The sequence below is a fragment of the Quercus suber genome, unplaced genomic scaffold (genome assembly GCF_002906115.3).
Source record: "Quercus suber isolate HL8 unplaced genomic scaffold, Cork oak 2.0 scaffold_72, whole genome shotgun sequence".
NCBI lineage: Eukaryota > Viridiplantae > Streptophyta > Magnoliopsida > Fagales > Fagaceae > Quercus > Quercus suber.
The window spans coordinates 602,330-620,040 of NW_027069537.1; positions in this window are offsets into that span (position 1 = coordinate 602,330).

Genomic DNA, 17,711 nt, shown 5'->3' on the forward strand with positions numbered 1-17,711 from the left:
TCACAAAAATAATATTTTATAATTAAATTTGAAATGGCAAGGAATAAGAGTCTCACATACTAACATGAAACTTGGTAATAAAAGTTAAAAGGCGAAAATATTAATTTGGTCTCTACATTTTAGGGTCATAGTCAATTTAGTCCTTACATTTTAGTAGCAATCATTTTGATTCATATTATTTTTAACTTATGGTTAATTTGGTTTCCATCATTAACTTAGTGATGGAAAATGCCTATGTAGTTAATGGAGTGCACTGTTGGCACTCTTGAAGCTAACGTGACTATTCAAATAAACAAAAAATTTATTTGACATTTACAAAATGCCATTTCATCTAAATAAATAATAAAAATAGTTTCTCAATTATAAAGAAAGGAAAAAAAAATTCATTTCTTTCTTTTTCTCAGCCCTAATAATCTGCATGAAATTTTTCTAGGGCAACCAAACACATAATACACCCGAAATTTTCTAGGCAATCAATCACTGATTTCATTGAACTATAAATCTTCTACCACAACCTCAACAATACATTAACATAAAATACTCAAAGAATCCAACACTTCCATGAATCAAAACTCCCAAATAATTCTCTTGGGACCATAACAATAAAACTCAAAATCGTCATTTCAATTCATGAGCATCACAACCCTCATACCATGAAAACACCATTCACGCGCCCTTAAGGCCACTTTAATGGCCCATACGTTTGGATTAGGGGGGGGGGGGGAGGGTGGAGGGAAGTAGAGTAGAGTTGGTTGAAAATATGTTAATTTCCAACCTATTCTACTATTCTCCCCCTCAATCGAAATGGACCATAAGCTAGATAAAAGAAAGAGAGAATGTGAGATCAATCTAGAGAGAGAAAACCAAAAGCTTGAGGTAATAAAGGGCAAGATTAAAGAGAGCTTTGCGGTAAGAAATGATGGAAACCACTGTCGCAACAGTGACGAATGTAGGTCGTGGTGGAGGTGTGAAAAGGTTGACCATGGTGGTTCAGTGTTAGGTCTTAGAGAGGTTGAGAGAGAAAGAATGTGTGGGTTAGATAAAAGAACTGGAGGAGAAAAAGAGGAGATTCAGTCCAACGGTAAGATCTGACCTAGCTAGCAACTTTCAGTGACTACCTTCGAGTCTGGTGCATCTTCGTTGACCTGAAGATGGTTGGGATAAAGATGGGTTGGGACTATTGTAGTGATTATATTTGTTTTTGTGTTTGTGATGATGATGATATTGAGATTTGGTAGATTTTAAAAATATGTAAATTTTTTGCTTGAATCTGTGATTTGTACATAGAAATATGTTATTAATTGAATGATTGAAGCTATTTGCTAGGTTTTATGTAATAATCTGTTGGCATTAATTTTGAATTAGAGTGAAAAAAAATTTTGTTTGTAACTAATGTGAATTTTTTTCCACATTCTTCTTTTTTCATTTAATTTTTTATTGGAAATGATATATATATATATATATAATTTTTTTAAATTGAAAATTTTTATTTATATTTATTTATTCAAATGATGACATAACATTTTTAAAATGTTATTTTATTATTTTGTGAGTAGTCACGTTAGTTTCAAGAGTGGCAACTGCCAAACAGTGCATTTTCTTAGTCACGTAGGCATTTTTTGTCACTAAAGTTAATTAACAGTATGAACCAAATTAACTATAAATTGAAAATGATTAGGACCAAATTAACTGTTATCAAAATGTAATATTCCTCAATGTCCCGCTATTCACAGAACGTGAGAAGCAGATGAATAATCATCTGCTTCCGAAAGAAATCGAAGAACTTCTTGGGAATCCTACAAGGTCCATTCATTCTTTTTTCTTTGACAGATGGTCAGAACTTCGTCTGGGTTCGAATCCTACTGAGAGGTCCACTAGAGATCAAAAATTGTTGAAGAAAGAACAAGATGTTTCTTTTGTCCCTTCCTGGCAATCGGAAAATAAAGAAATAGTTAATATATTCAAGATAATTACTTATTTACAAAATACCAAGAAAATCTACCGAAAGAGTGGGTCTAGAGCATAGTTTTTACTTTTTACAATGCAATAAAGTTACATAGTGTCTATTATTCACATCGGCTAGCCCTTTCCAGCTCTGATTCACTTGCAAAAACAAGGATTTATAGCAGTAGCTGCAGATTCTCATGTCAAACTTCCACCAATTCGATAAGAGCTTGCATTCGCTGCATCAATGAATGTGCTTGCGTACTCTTGCAGGAAGTGAGACTAATCTAATTTTGTTCTTGTCTGAGCTATTGGAAATTCAAAGGAGGAGCCGACAAAAGCTTCGCTTTCAGTAGCTTGCTGACTCTCCTAGTTAGAAGAAGGCTCTTTGGCGAATTATTTAGATCTGGGTAGAGTCTCGCTCAAGAAAGAGAGTTGTAGATGCTCCTTCCCCGTAGGCTCGATTCGGTTCCATCCTATACCTTCTATCCTACGTCTTATCACTCAGAATCACATTCTCTCACACGGGTGGTACTTCTTGTTGAATGAAAAGATTGGATTAGTCTTTCTGTACCCACCTACCACCCCTATTTGAGAGTGATTTTATATCAATGGGGAACCTCCTAATAAGGAAGTTGCTCCTTGGAAAAGTCTTTTGCTGCCAAGCCTTTTCTTATTTTTTGGCAAGAATCCATTTCGGTTTATCATCACCCATCACCATCACTATCACTCTAAAATATACACTTGTTTGGCACCATCACTCTATTTCAATAACTCATATTTTCACACTATTCATGACCCCACCTCTGTCACTTGGTCAGATTTTTTTCTCCATTTTTCTTTCTTCTTTCTCAGTTCTTCAGTTCGTTTCTTTTTTCATTTTCATTTTCTCCCTTTCACCTCTATCATCTCAGATTTCTCATCCAGAACAAAATTAAACATGCATAATATATTCTAGAACAAACCCAGATTTCTCAATCATGAAAAAAAAAAAAGAAAAAAAAAGCAAACTCAAATCTGCCCAGCCATTGATGTTGTGTTAGGAACCCAGGAAAACCCAGTCCCACAAACCCGAACCAATGAAAGAAAAGGAAGAAGAAAAAAAAATACTCAGATCACCAACCCAGTGGAAAAAAAAAAAAAAAAAAAAAAAAAAAAAAGGGGAGAACACCGGGAGACCGAACCCAGGAAAAGGAAAAAAAAAAAAGAGATGAACTGAAGACCTACCCAGTGAAAGAAGAAGAAGAAAAAAAAAAAGAATGGAAACCCAGTGAAAAGGAAGAAAAGAAGAAAAAGAAGAACCCAAGCAGAGAAACAAACCCAAAACTAACGTGAAAAGAAAGAAAAGAAAGGAGAATAGAAAAGAAAAGAAGAAAAAAAAAAAAAAAGAACCAACCCCAGAAAGTGAAAAGAGAAGAAAAGAAAGAAAAAAAAAAAAAACGAAGCTCAGAAAGTGAAAAGAAAAGAAAAGAAAAGAAGAAGAAGAAGAAGAAGAGGAGTAGCAGAGCTGTTTCCCCAGACCACGTGAAAGACAAAAAGAAAAGAAAAAAAAAAAGAGAAAAGGAGATAAAGAGGGAGCAAAAGTCAGATGGTGGGACCGGATATGTAACGTTAATTACAACTTTGCCATTGAAAAACAGAAAATTGAAAACTGAAAACTGAAAACAGCCAAAAGTTGTTTTCAGTTTTCACAACTCATAACTCAAAAAGTAGAGAATTGAGTATTGAAAACAGAGTCATGAAAACAAAAAAATTGTGTAGGCAAACGAGTATTTTACTATGGGTCCCACCACTTTTGAGAATTGAGTTATGAAAACTGAGAATTGAGTCATGAAAACTAGTGAACCAAACAGCCTCTTACAATCTTTTTTTTCTTAACTAAATTAAAAGTAACAAAAAGTTGGTCTTCATTTATGGCGAGAAACTACCTTATTAACTTCGATTTTAGAACAATGGCGATCGACAGTTGGTTATTAATCTACTCATCTTTATCTTCTAAAAAAAAAAAAAACTTATCTTTAGTTGTGAACCCAAAACAAATATTTTGGATATAATTTATTTTGCTAAAAATTGAAAATTGAAAATACTGTAGTAAAATAGTTTTTAAATGTGTGAATAGTATCGTGAGACCTATTTTTAATGAATAAATTGCTAAAAAGTGAAGTTTGTAGATCTCATGAACGGTACACGGGACCCACTGATGTATACTGTACACGGGAGAAAAGTTAACAACTGCAGCTAAAAAAAAAAAAGAGGAAAATGCTAAAAGTGAAAACGCAAATGCACAAATGTGAATCCAAACACTCCCATAGCATTATGTGGAAATTACTTCTAGAGTAATCTTTAAATGATTTACTATGTTAATAAATGATTATATCTACAATATTGAAAAACGTTCGAGGAAAAACTCCACGTTTTGGCTCAATGTTTACTAGTACTTTTGTGAGGTTGAGATAACGGCTATGGTTCACTGATTTTCTTGTTTGTAGGCTTGAACTTAGTGGTAAGATACTACTATAATAGCGTTTATGTGTGTAAACTCCTTTTGTGGCCACCTTCTACTTTTTTTATGATAAAAAAAAAAATATATATATATATATATATATTAAACCCTAATTTTTTCTTGGAAGCTACGCCTTTAATTTGGGGTCTAAACAGCTCTTGTTTTTTTAACACATTTTTATTAAACCCACACCACCATCGCCGATCAAGCCGGAAATACCTAGCCCCATGGACACCCAGAACAACCCAATCAAATCCACATAACCATTGCGATCAAGCTAGAAAAACCTAGCCCCACGAAAACCCAGAATAACCCAATCAAACCCCACTCCACCATTGCCGATCAAACCCACACCACCATCATCGATCAAACAACAAAGAGGGAGAGAGAGTCGGGTTTAGAGAGAGAGAGAGAGAGAGAGAGAGNTTTTTTTATGACGTAAATGCACTTTTAGTTCTACATTTTCACTTTTTCCATTTTAGTTCCTACATTTTATTTTTACCAATTTTAGTCCTTAAACCAATTAACGCTTGACATTTAGGTCCTTTCCGTCACCCAACTAACAGCAAAAGCTACATGGCTGATAGTGGAATAAAAAAAAATATAATCACACACATTAATTAATTAAATTAAAAAAAAAAACTCATTAGTTTTTGGAAGAACATGACTGTTAATAATCTTCATGTTCTTCTCTTCTTCAGAACATGACCTTCATGTTCTTCACCAAATCAAGACAACCCAATTGGCCACATTCATAATCAATCTCAACACAAAAAATTCTAACACATTCAACATTGAAATCTCTAGTAAATCAAACCCATAAATCCAAGAAATAGACCCATAAACCTATAACCAAATACTCTTTCACGTTCATCCAGACAAGGTTCATAAATCCAAGACCCACAACCTGTAAATACGAAACCAAACTCACAATCCTTGACCCAAATCTGCCATCAACAACACCACTCTGCCGATCAAACCCATTTCCTAAAGCAGTAAAAACCACACCACCCACCGGAAAACCAGCCCATGGAACCCATAAAAAACTAATCAAACCCACACCACTATGTCGATCAAAGCAACCCGGAAACCCAGAAAAACTGATCAAACCCACACACATTGTCGATCAAATCTAGACTCAAAACCAGAAAAACTGATCATGTAAAGTTGTGATTTACAACTATGTTTTTATGTTGGCTTTATTCCATGACAAAAAGTGTTGTAATTCTTTAATTTTGTTCATTGTATTTTATGGAATTTTATTGTATTGAGTTAGTATTAAGTTGGTGAAGACTCAGCTAATTGAAGAATCAGTGCATTTCGTGAGAAGTTCGCAAGAAGGGTTCCCACGAAAAGGGCATGTGAGAAGCACATGACTGAAACTGAAGAGTCGTGCCAAGTTGTCGTTTTCGCGAGTGTCTCGCGAGTAAAAGCCTTCCTGCGAGGTAGTTGCGAAACATTTTACCTGAGGATTTTAAGTATGACTTTCTTACCCTTCACCTATATTATATTTCTCTCATTACTCACAAATGTATGAGAGACCATTCAGAGAGAAAAATCATAGATAGTTTTCTACAACACACACGCCCATCTTTTAGAGAAGAGCTACTCATCCTTAGTGAGAAATCATTGTAGCCTCTTCTTCCCTCTCCATTGTCATACCTTGAAAAGAGATTTGTACCTGAACACAAACTACACCTATTCAGAGTGTAGAGAGTGTTTTGGAGTTTGGGAAGTTTTGGGGATTTGCCAAAAGAAGCGTGAGGCTTGGTGAATACAATTTGGGCGTATAGCGGGATCCGGAAAGTTAGACAAGACACAGTTCCGAGAAGCATTATTAGAGTAGGAGCTTGGAGGGCTTAGGTACATTGAGTAGATTAGGCTTAGAGGTCTCTTGCTAATTCATGTATCCCAACTGACTGTATATTAGTAGATCGATTACCGCTTAGAGGGTAGCGGAGAGGTTTTTTGCCGAGTTCTTTGTTTCCTCTTTGATAACACATCAGTGTGTTATCTTGTATTTGAATCTTTCTTCCCTACTCTTTTACGTTCCATTTTACTATTGTGTTTAGTTATAAATTATAGTAGCTTGTTTGTTATCTACTCAATTTACACTATTCTGCATTTAGTATTAAGTTAGTATAAATCAATCGAGCTGTAACTTTAATTTGGGGTCTAAACAGCTCTTGTGTTTTACACATTTTTATTAAACCACACCACCATCGCCGATCAAGCCGGAAATACCTAGCCCCATGGACACGAGAGAGAGAGAGAGAGAGAGAGAGAGAGAGAGAGAGAGAGAGAGAGTCAGAGATTAATATTTAAGAGAGAGTGAGGGATCAAAGGAAGAAGAAAAAGAAAGATACAAACACAGACATGCATCGTGAGAAAGAAAAAGAGAAAGAGAGGATCTAGAATTGAAATGGAAGAAGAAAAGGAAAGATCATAAATTTATACAAAATAGGTTTTTTTAAATGGTGGAGAGAGGACTCAAGGGCATTGATGCATTATTTTTGAAATCTTCAATATTTTAAATTTCTAGGCAATCAAATATGTTTAGGGAAGAATTGGAAGAATATGAACAGTCATGTTCTTCCCAAAAACTAATGTTTTTTTTTTTTTAATTTAATTAATTAATGTGTGATTATATTATTATTTTTATTCTACCATTAGCCACGTCGGCTTTTGCCTTTAGTTGGGTGACGGAAAAGACTTAAATGTCAAGCATTAATTGGTTTAGGGACTAAAAGTAGTAAAAATAAAATGTAGGGATCAAAATAAAAAAAACGCAAAATTTAGGGACTAAAAGTGCATTTACATCTTCTTTCATTTATGCTATTAGCAAAGTAATAGATATTATCAACCTTAAATTTTGTTTTCTTTTAATAAACACTGTAGGATTTGATTTTGGGAATATAGTATTTGATAGATATTATAATAGTATTTATTAATAAGTTAAGATATAATTGATTTTTAGTGTAAGAGAAACTCCTACTTTTTTTTTTTTTTTTTGAGAGGAAGAAACTCCTACTTTATTCTCTTTCTTGACGACAAGAAATATTACCATTTAAACTATGGAGAACCCTCTTCCAACCTTAATGTTTATTGTTGATTAAAAAAAATTAACAACTAAAATCTAGGTAGCTATTATCAACCATACTAATTGCATATGAATATTCCAACAATTTTCATATTATATTTATGCACCCATATATTCGCATTTCATCAATTTGTTTCGTTATGCCATGGGCATGAACATAAAGATAGATGATAATATCATTATGGTCAATGTCTCTGTTCTCATAAGTCATGAGTCATGACAGGCCATTCGATTCATCATGTTCTCATCCAAAGTCCCTTTGCCTCCACAACAACCCTGTCCCTAATAATATCCAACAATAAGTTTTTCGCAAAAAGGCTAATCCAATTGTTTTGCTTGAGCATTATAATTGGTGCAAGCATTTTGCTAAAATGCTAAATTTATAGTAAAAGTCAAGGACATCAGTAGAGTTAAATGGCATAATTTTTTGCTGCGGAGCTACAATGCACATCTTTGCCCGTGTTAAAAATATATATATATATATATATATTTTATTGTGTCACCGCTATAGCTCAGATTATTTATTGTAATAGTTATTGTTTATTGCAGTAGATATATTATTTTATTGTGTTGAATGCTAAAATACAACTACTAATGTTTGGTTTTTGTTAAATAAGATGGTAATATATATAAAGTAGTTTTTTGTTGTGCTAAATTGCTAAATTTTTGGCACTACCAATTCTAGCTTTTTCAAAATTGCAACATCAACCAAATGTACATGGTAACTTTTAATCCTAGTGTTCGTGAGATGATGTCAAATGGCGATACAATCATCTTCATGACTCATGAGTTTTAAAAGTATTAAAGGATATACTATTCCAGCAAGTATCCTTGTAGATTTACTACATAATCAATGATGCTTCAACATTCTAAGTTATTACCCTTTTTCCCCTTAATTTCGTTTGATCTTCTTCTTATTAGTCTCCTTTTCACTTAAAAAAAAACCTTATATAAACAAGTTAGTTTTTATTTTTATTTTTAAATCTAATCCAAAATTTACACAAATGGTTGTCTGGATTATCTTTTTGTTCTTAGAAAAAATGAAATTTTAAAAAATTATACATAAGAAATAAACTAATAAAGATGATATCTTAATTTCTTCTGTGGGGCCAGAAAATCAGGTGGCCTCGACCCACTTCAACCCAGGCCCAAATGGCCCATGCCGAGGACGCATGATGGGTCCGAGGATGACCCTATCCTCGGTCGTCCGAGACCTCAGTATGAAGAAGGGGCAAGCCCTGGGCGAACTGTCACCTCGGCATTGAATACGCTCACCTAACCCTTCTGGCCACATTAATGAGGATGTAACCCCTTGGCAAGGCAACATCGATCAGGATGAACCACTTGAGCACGGATATGACCTTTGATGGGATGGACGGTCAGGAGGAAGGCCAATAGATGACCAACAAGAGGAGGAAGAGGGGGATATATAAGAGGGGTGAGCAAAATGTAAAAGGGGGGAGAAAAGGGAAGGAAAAACCTCCTCGGCCAGGAGCCGAGGAGCATCTCTCAGTTGTAAATTGTTCTAAGTATTTTTCAGTAAAAGGAAAGAGTCCAGGCTTCGTGAACGCCGGCCAGCGCCTAAACCTTCGATCCACTCTCTACAAATTCATTGTTCTGGGTTCGTTGGGCCTTTAACCCATATCCTTTGGGCTTGGGCAACAAAAACAGACCCTACAATTGGCGCCGTCTGTGGGAAGAATTAGTGCGCCGGCCGGCGCAACAGGCGATTGTTCTAAATAATCATCCTACGGAAGATCGTTGATAAAAAAATAAAAAAAAAAAAAAAAAAAAAAAAAACACGGCAGAAAGATAAAAGTTCGAGACAGAAGATTCAACAGCAAAGAAAGAAAGCTTGATATTATTTCATAAAAAGCAAAGTTACAAATTATAATCAAAGGCTCAGGCAGGTGTGCTTTAAAACTATTCCTACCAGCTAGTTCTACAATCAGAGACCCAGGTGGACCCGTCCTAAAACTAGCTAGAGGGAAGTGTCAACCCGTGCTTTTATTAGCATCAAGAGAATGGGAGAACTTGACAGTAAAAGCAGGGAAGGGGGGGGCTGGCTTGTTTCAAGGCCACCAACAACTCCTTTCTCGGTGCGGCGGAGCTTGAACAAAGCGAGGAGCAGATGCAGGGGCACCGGGACGCCTTCCCCCGTGATGTTCCCTTGATTCTCTCCACTCCTCGTAAGCGTTGGCCGTTGGACACGGCAACACTCGGGCACCAGCCATGACATAGGTTCGCGCTTCTCCTCCGTCGAGGGTGCGCTCCTGGGAGAGACGTTAAGTACTTCAGCGACGTCCCTTCTGGCCACCGCGTACGGCACTGTCAGTGTTACGCCCAGACTCTGCCGCGCCGGAAGCCCAGTGGGGGCTGCGGTCACAGTGGCTCTTGGCACTGATGTCCTTACACCCGCCCAAAGCCGCCCCATATCTACCAACTCCGGCCACAATTCCGGCGGGGTTATTAAAGGGGCTTGGGGAGCTGAAAGGGTGTGTTTTTCTGTTTGCGTTGGGAAGTTCATGGAGTATGGAGAAACCATCCCCCCAGAAAGCCTTATATAGAGGATGAAGGTTGGTGAGAATTAATCCATGCAGAATTCGAAAAGAGAGTTACCAACAAGGCTAATAATAAGGCCACCAAATTCCAAGGGGACCGTAGACTGTTGGATTTGTGCTAATTCACGAGGACATTAATGAAGGCGCGTCTCGCGCACTGAAACGTCAAGCGCGAAACACGAACGGCCAAAGGACGCTTCGTAAGTGAAGAAGATGGGGGCTCGAGCTGGAAGCGAGATCAACGCCACGTGTAAGATCATAATCTGACCCAAGGAGGAATCATCTCCAACAGAGCGGTCCGAGGACAAACCCCTCCTTACAGAGAAATGAAAGCGTTAGACAGAACCAAGGCACTGCATGGTCCTCGGACTCAGGCCTATGGGGAAACTACTCGCTCCTCTATACCTGGGTACTAGACAGAACCAAGGTATTGCATGGTCCTCGGACTCAAACCTATGGGGAAACTAGATACTTACAGAGAAATGAAAGCGTTAGACAGAACCAAGGCACTGCATGGTCCTCGGACTCAGGCCTATGGGGAAACTACTCGCTCCTCTATGCCTGGGTACTAGACAGAACCAAGGTATTGCATGGTCCTCGGACTCAAACCTATGGGGAAACTAGATACTTACAGAGAAATGAAAGCGCTGGACAGAACCAAGGCACTGCATGGTCCTCGGACTCAGGCCTACGGGGAAACTAACCGCTCAATCAGACCAGTGTGCCGAATAGAACAGGGGCATCGCATGGCCCTCGGACTCAGGCATATAGGGAGGCTAACTACAGAATATCCCAGGTTAGGAAAGGACCAAGCCCCACCTAGCCCTTGAGATGCAAGAGAGCTGCCCATGCATGCGTTCTCTCTCCTTATCATCGTTACTGGCGCGATTGGCCGACATACAATTCAAACTAAAATCGTACAGATCTAAGGAAAAGAGGTAAAGCAGGCAGTGCGTACACAAATAAGCAATTCAAATAAAGGGAGATTAAATTCGCATTACAACAATGAATTCATAAAAATTGCATGGCAAGTGCCGCAGTACATAAAGGAAAAGCACAACAAAATAAAATGACAACGTGAAAGTAGGACGAGCCGCGACACCGGGGAGTCTACTCCTTTTGCTCAGACTGAACAGGGGCAACCCCTGACCCCTCCGAGCCCTGGCCTGATGGGATGGCCTGCGGGGGTACGACGAGAGCAGCCGCTTCCTCAGTAGTGGGGGTTGGATCATCGGAAGAGATCTCCACTACCTCTTGGGGCACCTCCTCGCTCGAATGCTCGCCCAGATCAGCTGCCCGCACCTCTTCAACAATCTCCCCAACCTTAGGGTCCTCAAGGGCGGCCTCGTGGATAGCGGGGGGGTAATACACGTTCTCTGCCTTCCACAGGTCGGACGTGGCCTCCACCCCAGCTTGTTTGAGAGCCTCAGCCCAGACCTGGGAACAATATCGCCTACACACCCCCGGGACTTGAGCCTTGTAGGCGGCCTCTACCGCAGCCATCCCATCAGCATAAGTTGTGGTCTCAGCCTCCTCCTTGGCGCGCTCGGCCATCTCCCTGCCATGGTCAGCCTCGTCTTTAGCTCGCTGAGCCTGGTCTCTGGCCCATTCTGCCCCCCTCTAGGTCCCCTCGGCCTTTGTCACCTTAATCTGCAGATCAACGACCAGATCCCTTGCGATCTGCAATTGGTCCTGCGCCTCGCCCAGGCGCCTCGTCTGCTCATTGGCCTGGTTCTGGGCACCCTAAAGACCGGACAGGGCATTGTCCCGCTCCCTGGTCACCGCCTTCAAATCCTCTCGGGCCTTGGCAAGGTCAACCTCGGAATTCTTCAGAGTCCAAGTAGCTTGAAAGCGCCAGTCACGCTCCCATTTGAGGGTCTCCTTTTGGTCGTTTGCAGCCCCCTCCAACATAAAGATATCTTGGACAGCCTGCCAGAATAACCAATGTGCTATAAGCCCAATAAAAGAAAAAGAGCGGGAGAAGGGTCGAGGTTACAGCGCTTACCATCCCCACATATCGCTTAAGGCTGAGGAAGACTTGCTTGCTCGTCAAAGTGTTAAGCTCAGCCATGTCCGCCGGGAGCAGCAAGCTCCTCTCCAGCGCATCAGCCATGCGCGCACCCTCACCCTCATTGAAGTCCTTGAGGGAGGCGTTATCCCTCAAGGGCTCCCCGCGGAGCATCGGGGATGTGAGCCAGGCCTGGACCTCGGAAGAGGTGGTGTTGACAACCTGCCTCTCCTGGCTCTGATCGCCTATCTTAAGCTGCTTGGACGGCCGCAGAGTAGTGTCCTCCTCCTGCGAGGACACCGTCCTATCCTCCACGATCCTTTTACCCTTATCCTTCTTCTTCTTGGGACCAGCAGGCACAGACACAGAGGGCGAGCGCGTCTGAGAAGGAGAAAGAGGGAGCTTCTGCCGAGCGGAAGTCGACCTAGCCTTCGGAGGTGGAGTAGGAGTTTTCTGTTGGGACTCCCCCAGCTGGCTCTCAATCAGGTCCAGCAAGTTGGTGGTGGGCTTCCTCTTGTAACCCATTGACGACCGAGGAGTGGCTTCCGAAGCAAGGAGGTCTGCTTCGGTCAGATTGGGATCACCCAAGTTTCCGGGAGGGTCCTCGGACTGATCAAGCTGGGCGAAAATGTCAAACGCGTCCCCTTCCCCCACTGGAGCTTCCTCGGCTGCCTTAGCGAACGGTTGGGAAGAGGAGGGGACGGCTATCGTGACAGCTTCCTGGTCGGAGGGCTCCTCAGGGAACGAAAATCCGTCCTCGGTCACGGTAATCCTCTGAAGCCGAGGATCGCCGGCAAGGATGACGTGTTTCGGAACCGGGAACGATTTCTGGGTAGGTTTATAACCCAAAATTATGTGGGCGGCCCTAACCTGGTTGTCGTCCTCGTTTATATACACCGGCGCCCTCAGCACCTTTTGCAAATCTTCCCGGTTGACCAGATGGAAGTGACGCTGAAAGGCGTGCGGGTCTGCAAACGGAAAGCACCACCGCGTTAGTAAAAAGGAAAGAAAAAAGACGAGAACTTGAAATCCTATCTGTCTCCCACTGCCCCACCTGGTATTCCCTCTGTTGTTGGGCAGTGAAGTCCATCGTGCCACTCCCCTGACACGATGAGGAAATCCTCGTAGAACCCCTTGCTGGACTCGGGGAGGCACTGAATGAGCCGCACCCTGTCGTCTCTCGTTTTTAGGTAATACGACTTGCCCTTAAGAAGCTGAAGGTTGTAACACTAGTTCACGTCGTGGTGGGTCAACCTCAGCCCCATCTTCTCGTTCAGGACATTCACACAGCCCAGAATCCTAAAGACGTTTATCCCACACTGAGTGGGGGACAACCGGAATTGCGTGAGGTAATCCCTCATCACCGGCCCCATGGGGATTGTCATCCCCCCTTCAAGGAAGGTGACTATGGGAATCACCACCTCGCCCTCCTGCCTGTGTATGCGCCACTCCCCGTCCTCACAATATTTCAGGCCTACATTGCTGGGAATTCTGCGGTCGGTGATGAATTTCTCCATCGCCTCCGCAGTATCTACGTATTTCTTAAACCTACCCATCCCAGTTGATGCCTAAAAGAACTAAGAAAGAACAGGCGAAGCAGAAAAAAGGGTAAAGAGAAAGAGAGGTCAAAGAGAGACAGAGCGACTTACTGAAAAGAGGAAGGGCTCCTCGGACTGGCTTTTGTGCTGGAGGTGCTAGTGAAGGTGTGGCTAAACTCAAGAGGGGCGCACGAATATTCTTAACTACAAATGAGGAACAGGGAGAAGCGGTTCGAGCGGGTATTTATACCCCAATTCGAGGAACCATGCGGGTTTTTCCGCCCATAAATGCAAGACGAATCTCTACCGTTGGATGGGTAACGCCTCATTAAACGTGGGAAACACGGAGCCACCTGAATTTAATGATGGGCACGTTACGTGCTCCGAAACGTCAGCGACGTGTCTTTGGCAGGTGAATGGACCTCAGCACTGACGAGGGGTGGGGGGGGGGGGGATAAGGCCGAGGATGTCAAAATCCTTCTCCCCGCCCAAGGATGCGTGCAGCAAGATTTTGAGGGGCTATTGTGGGGCCAGAAAATCGGGTGGCCTCCGCCCACTTCAACCCAGGCCCAAATGGCCCATGCCGAGGACGCATGATGGGTCCGAGGATGACCCTATCCTCGGTCGTCCAAGACCTCAGTACGAAGAAGGGGCAAGCCTTGGGCGAACTGTCACCTCGGCATTGAATACGCTCACCTAACCCTTCTGGCCGCATTAATGAAGATGTAACCCCTTGGCAGGGCAACATCGATCAGGGTGAACCACTTGAGCACGGATATGACCTTTGATGGGATGGACGGTCAGGAGGAAGGCCAATAGATGACCAACAATAGGAGGAAGATGGGGATATATAAGAGGGGTGAGCAAAATGTAAAAGGGGGGAGAAAAGGGAAGGAAAAACCTCCTCGGCCAGGAGCCGAGGAGCATCTCTCAGTTGTAAATTTTTCTAAGTATTTTTCAGTAAAAGGAAAGAGTCCAGGCTTCGTAAACGCCGGCTAGCGCCTAAACTTTCGATCCACTCTCTACAAATTCATTGTTCTGGGTTCGTTGGGCCTTTAACCCATATCCTTTGGGCTTGGGCAACAAAAACAAACCCTACATCTTCTTACCGCAAGAACAAAAAGACATAAATTTGTCAAGAGTTTTGAAACTTACTTGACACTTCCTCACACACAAAGCAATTGAGGGTTTGCTGTTTAGAGTAAAAATGCTCGAACTGCGAAATTCTATAGAAATATACTGAAATTATTTAAAAAAAAAAAAAAAGGAAAAAAAGAAAGAAGACATGAATCTTTAGCAAGGACTTTTGTGGAAATGAACCAAGTAAAGTATGACATGAAGGATATTGTCATGCCATTTCTTGTCCAAGAATCTTTGTTGTTGTAGTACTGTGAAAGATTAGATTTGATACTTTGCGAGCGAATTTTGGAAGAACTCCAGAATCTTTGTTGGGATGAGAACAACAAGAGTAGGTTTACCGTATGCCTTTGTCATTCTCCAATCCGGTTAAGGCCTAGGGGTATTTTAGTCAATTTCTCAGTCCATTGGCAATATACGTATACCCCAAAGTCCAAACAATGACCAGCTCAGGGAGATTCGTCATTCTCTTTTACTTTTTGCCCGGTTCAGATTTATGTAACCTAAGATTTTTTTAAATATTTTCTAAATTAGCTAGTCAAATATATAGTTGAATTTAGTTATTTTTTCTAAACGATAGTAGTGTTACTTATGTTTTATTGGTTCATAGATCATATAACTAGATGTTTGAATTAATTAGGAATACTTAAAGTACTAAACGCAAGTTTTGCCCAATAATAAATATGTTCTCAATAATTTTTTTTATTTTTCCATTTAGTTCAGATACAAAGGAGTTTTTTAATATAATATTTTATCAGATGTTAATTAATTTAAAATTTAAAATTGTATGATTTATATATATTTTTAAATTTATAGTGTTTAATCTCAATCATGAAATAGACCCATTTAAATGGAGATAATTCTTTTTTGTCAGTATAAATAGGGGTGTCAATGTTTGACTCAACTCGCGAACACGACACGGGTTTTTTCGGGTTAGGGTTGGGCCTTAATGGGTTTGGGTCATAAACGGGTCGACCCGAAAGTGACACGATAAGAAACGGGTCATAAACGAGTTAACCCGTGTAACCCGCAATAGATACGTTTGACACGTCAATTTATTTGTGTCAACCCGAAATGACTCACTTAAGACAACCCGTTTAACTCATATAACAAATAAAATATTTATTTTATTTTAGATTTGTCAAATACCTTTTTGTAGGGTCGATTTTTGTAGCCTAAGCCCAAAAGAGATTGGTTATAGGCCTAACGAACCCAGAACAATAAATTTGTAGAGAGTGGGTTGAAGGTTTAGGCGCTGACCGGCCCCTTAGAAGCCTGAACATCTTTTCCTTTTATTGAAGAAACACTTAGAACAATTTACAGCTAGGAGATGCTCCTCAGCCATGGGCTGAGGAGGCTTTTTTTCTCCCTTCTCTCCAAAAAAAACCCCCCCAGCAGCCTCCTTAACATTTTGCTTGTCTCTCTTATATACTACTCTCTTCTTCTTCCTGTTGATCGTTCATTGGCCTCTCCTCTGGCCGCCTGTCGCATCAGTGTGCTCAAGTGGTTCACTCTGATCGATGTAGCCCTGCCCGAGGGTTGCATCCCCATTAATGCGGCCAGAAAGGTTAGGTGAACGTATTAAGTGCTGAGGTGACAACTGGCTCTGGGTCTGTCCCTCCTCCTCTATAGTTATCCTTAGTATGCCGAGGACGAGGGGATCCTCGGCGCGGATCCAAAGAAGGGTTTGCTCCCCAAATTGGCCTTGGGTAATCATCCCTCCTCGGACTGGGCCATTTGGGCCTGGCTTGGAGTGGGCCGTGGCTGTACGATTTCCTGGCCCCACAATAGCCCCTCAAAATCTTGCTGCACGCATCCTTGGGCGGGGAGGAGGATTTTGACATCCTCGGCCTCATCCCCCCCCCCACCCCTTGTTAGTGCTGGGGCCCATTCACCTGCCAAGGGCACGTCGCTGACGCTTCGGAGCACGTAACGTGTCCATCATTAAATCCAGGCGGCTCTGTGCTTCCCACGTCCAAGGAGGAGTTATCCATCCAACGGTGGAGATTCGTCTGGCATTCATGAGCGAGAAAACCCGCATGGCTCCTCGATCTGGGGTATAAATACCCGTACGAACCGCTTCTTCCTGTTCCTCATTTGTAATCGAGGATATTCGTGCGCCTTTCCCGAGTTCAGATACCCCCTTACTAGCACCTCCAGCACAAAAGCCTGTCCGAGGAGCCCTTTCTCTTTCCTGTAAGTCGCTATCTCTTTGACCCCTCTTTCTCGTTACCATTTTTTCTGCTTCGCCTGTTCTTTCTTAGTTCTTTTAGGCGTCCACTGTGATGGGTAGGTTTAAGAAATACGTTGATACTGAGGAGGCGATGGAGAAATTCATCACCGACTATAAAATTTCCGGCAATGTGAATCTGAGACATTGTGAGGATGGGGAGTGGCGCATATACAGGCAGGAGGGCGAGGTGGTAATTCCCGTAGTCGCCTTCCTTGAAGGGGGGATGACGATCCCCATGGGGCCGGTGATGAGGGATTACCTCATGCACTTTCGGTTGGCCCCCACCCAGTGTGGGATAAATGTTTTTAGGATTCTAGGCTGTGTGGACGCCCTGAACGAGAAGATGGGGCTGAGGTTGACCCACCATGATGTGAATTGGTGTTACAATCTTCAGCTTCTTAAGGGCCATTCGTATTACCTGAAAACGAGGGACGATAGGGTGCGGCTCATTCAGTGCCTCCCCGAGTCCAGCAAGGGGTTCTATGAGGATTTTCTCATTGTGTCGGGGGAATGGCATGATGGCCTTCACTGCCCAACAACAGAGGGCACACCAGGTGGGGCAGTGGGAGACAGATAGGGTTTCAAGCTCTCGTCTCTTTTCTTCACCCACATTTCTTTTTTATTAACGTCCTGGTACTTTCCGTTTGCAGACCCGCACGCACTCCAGCGTCACTTCCATCTGATCAA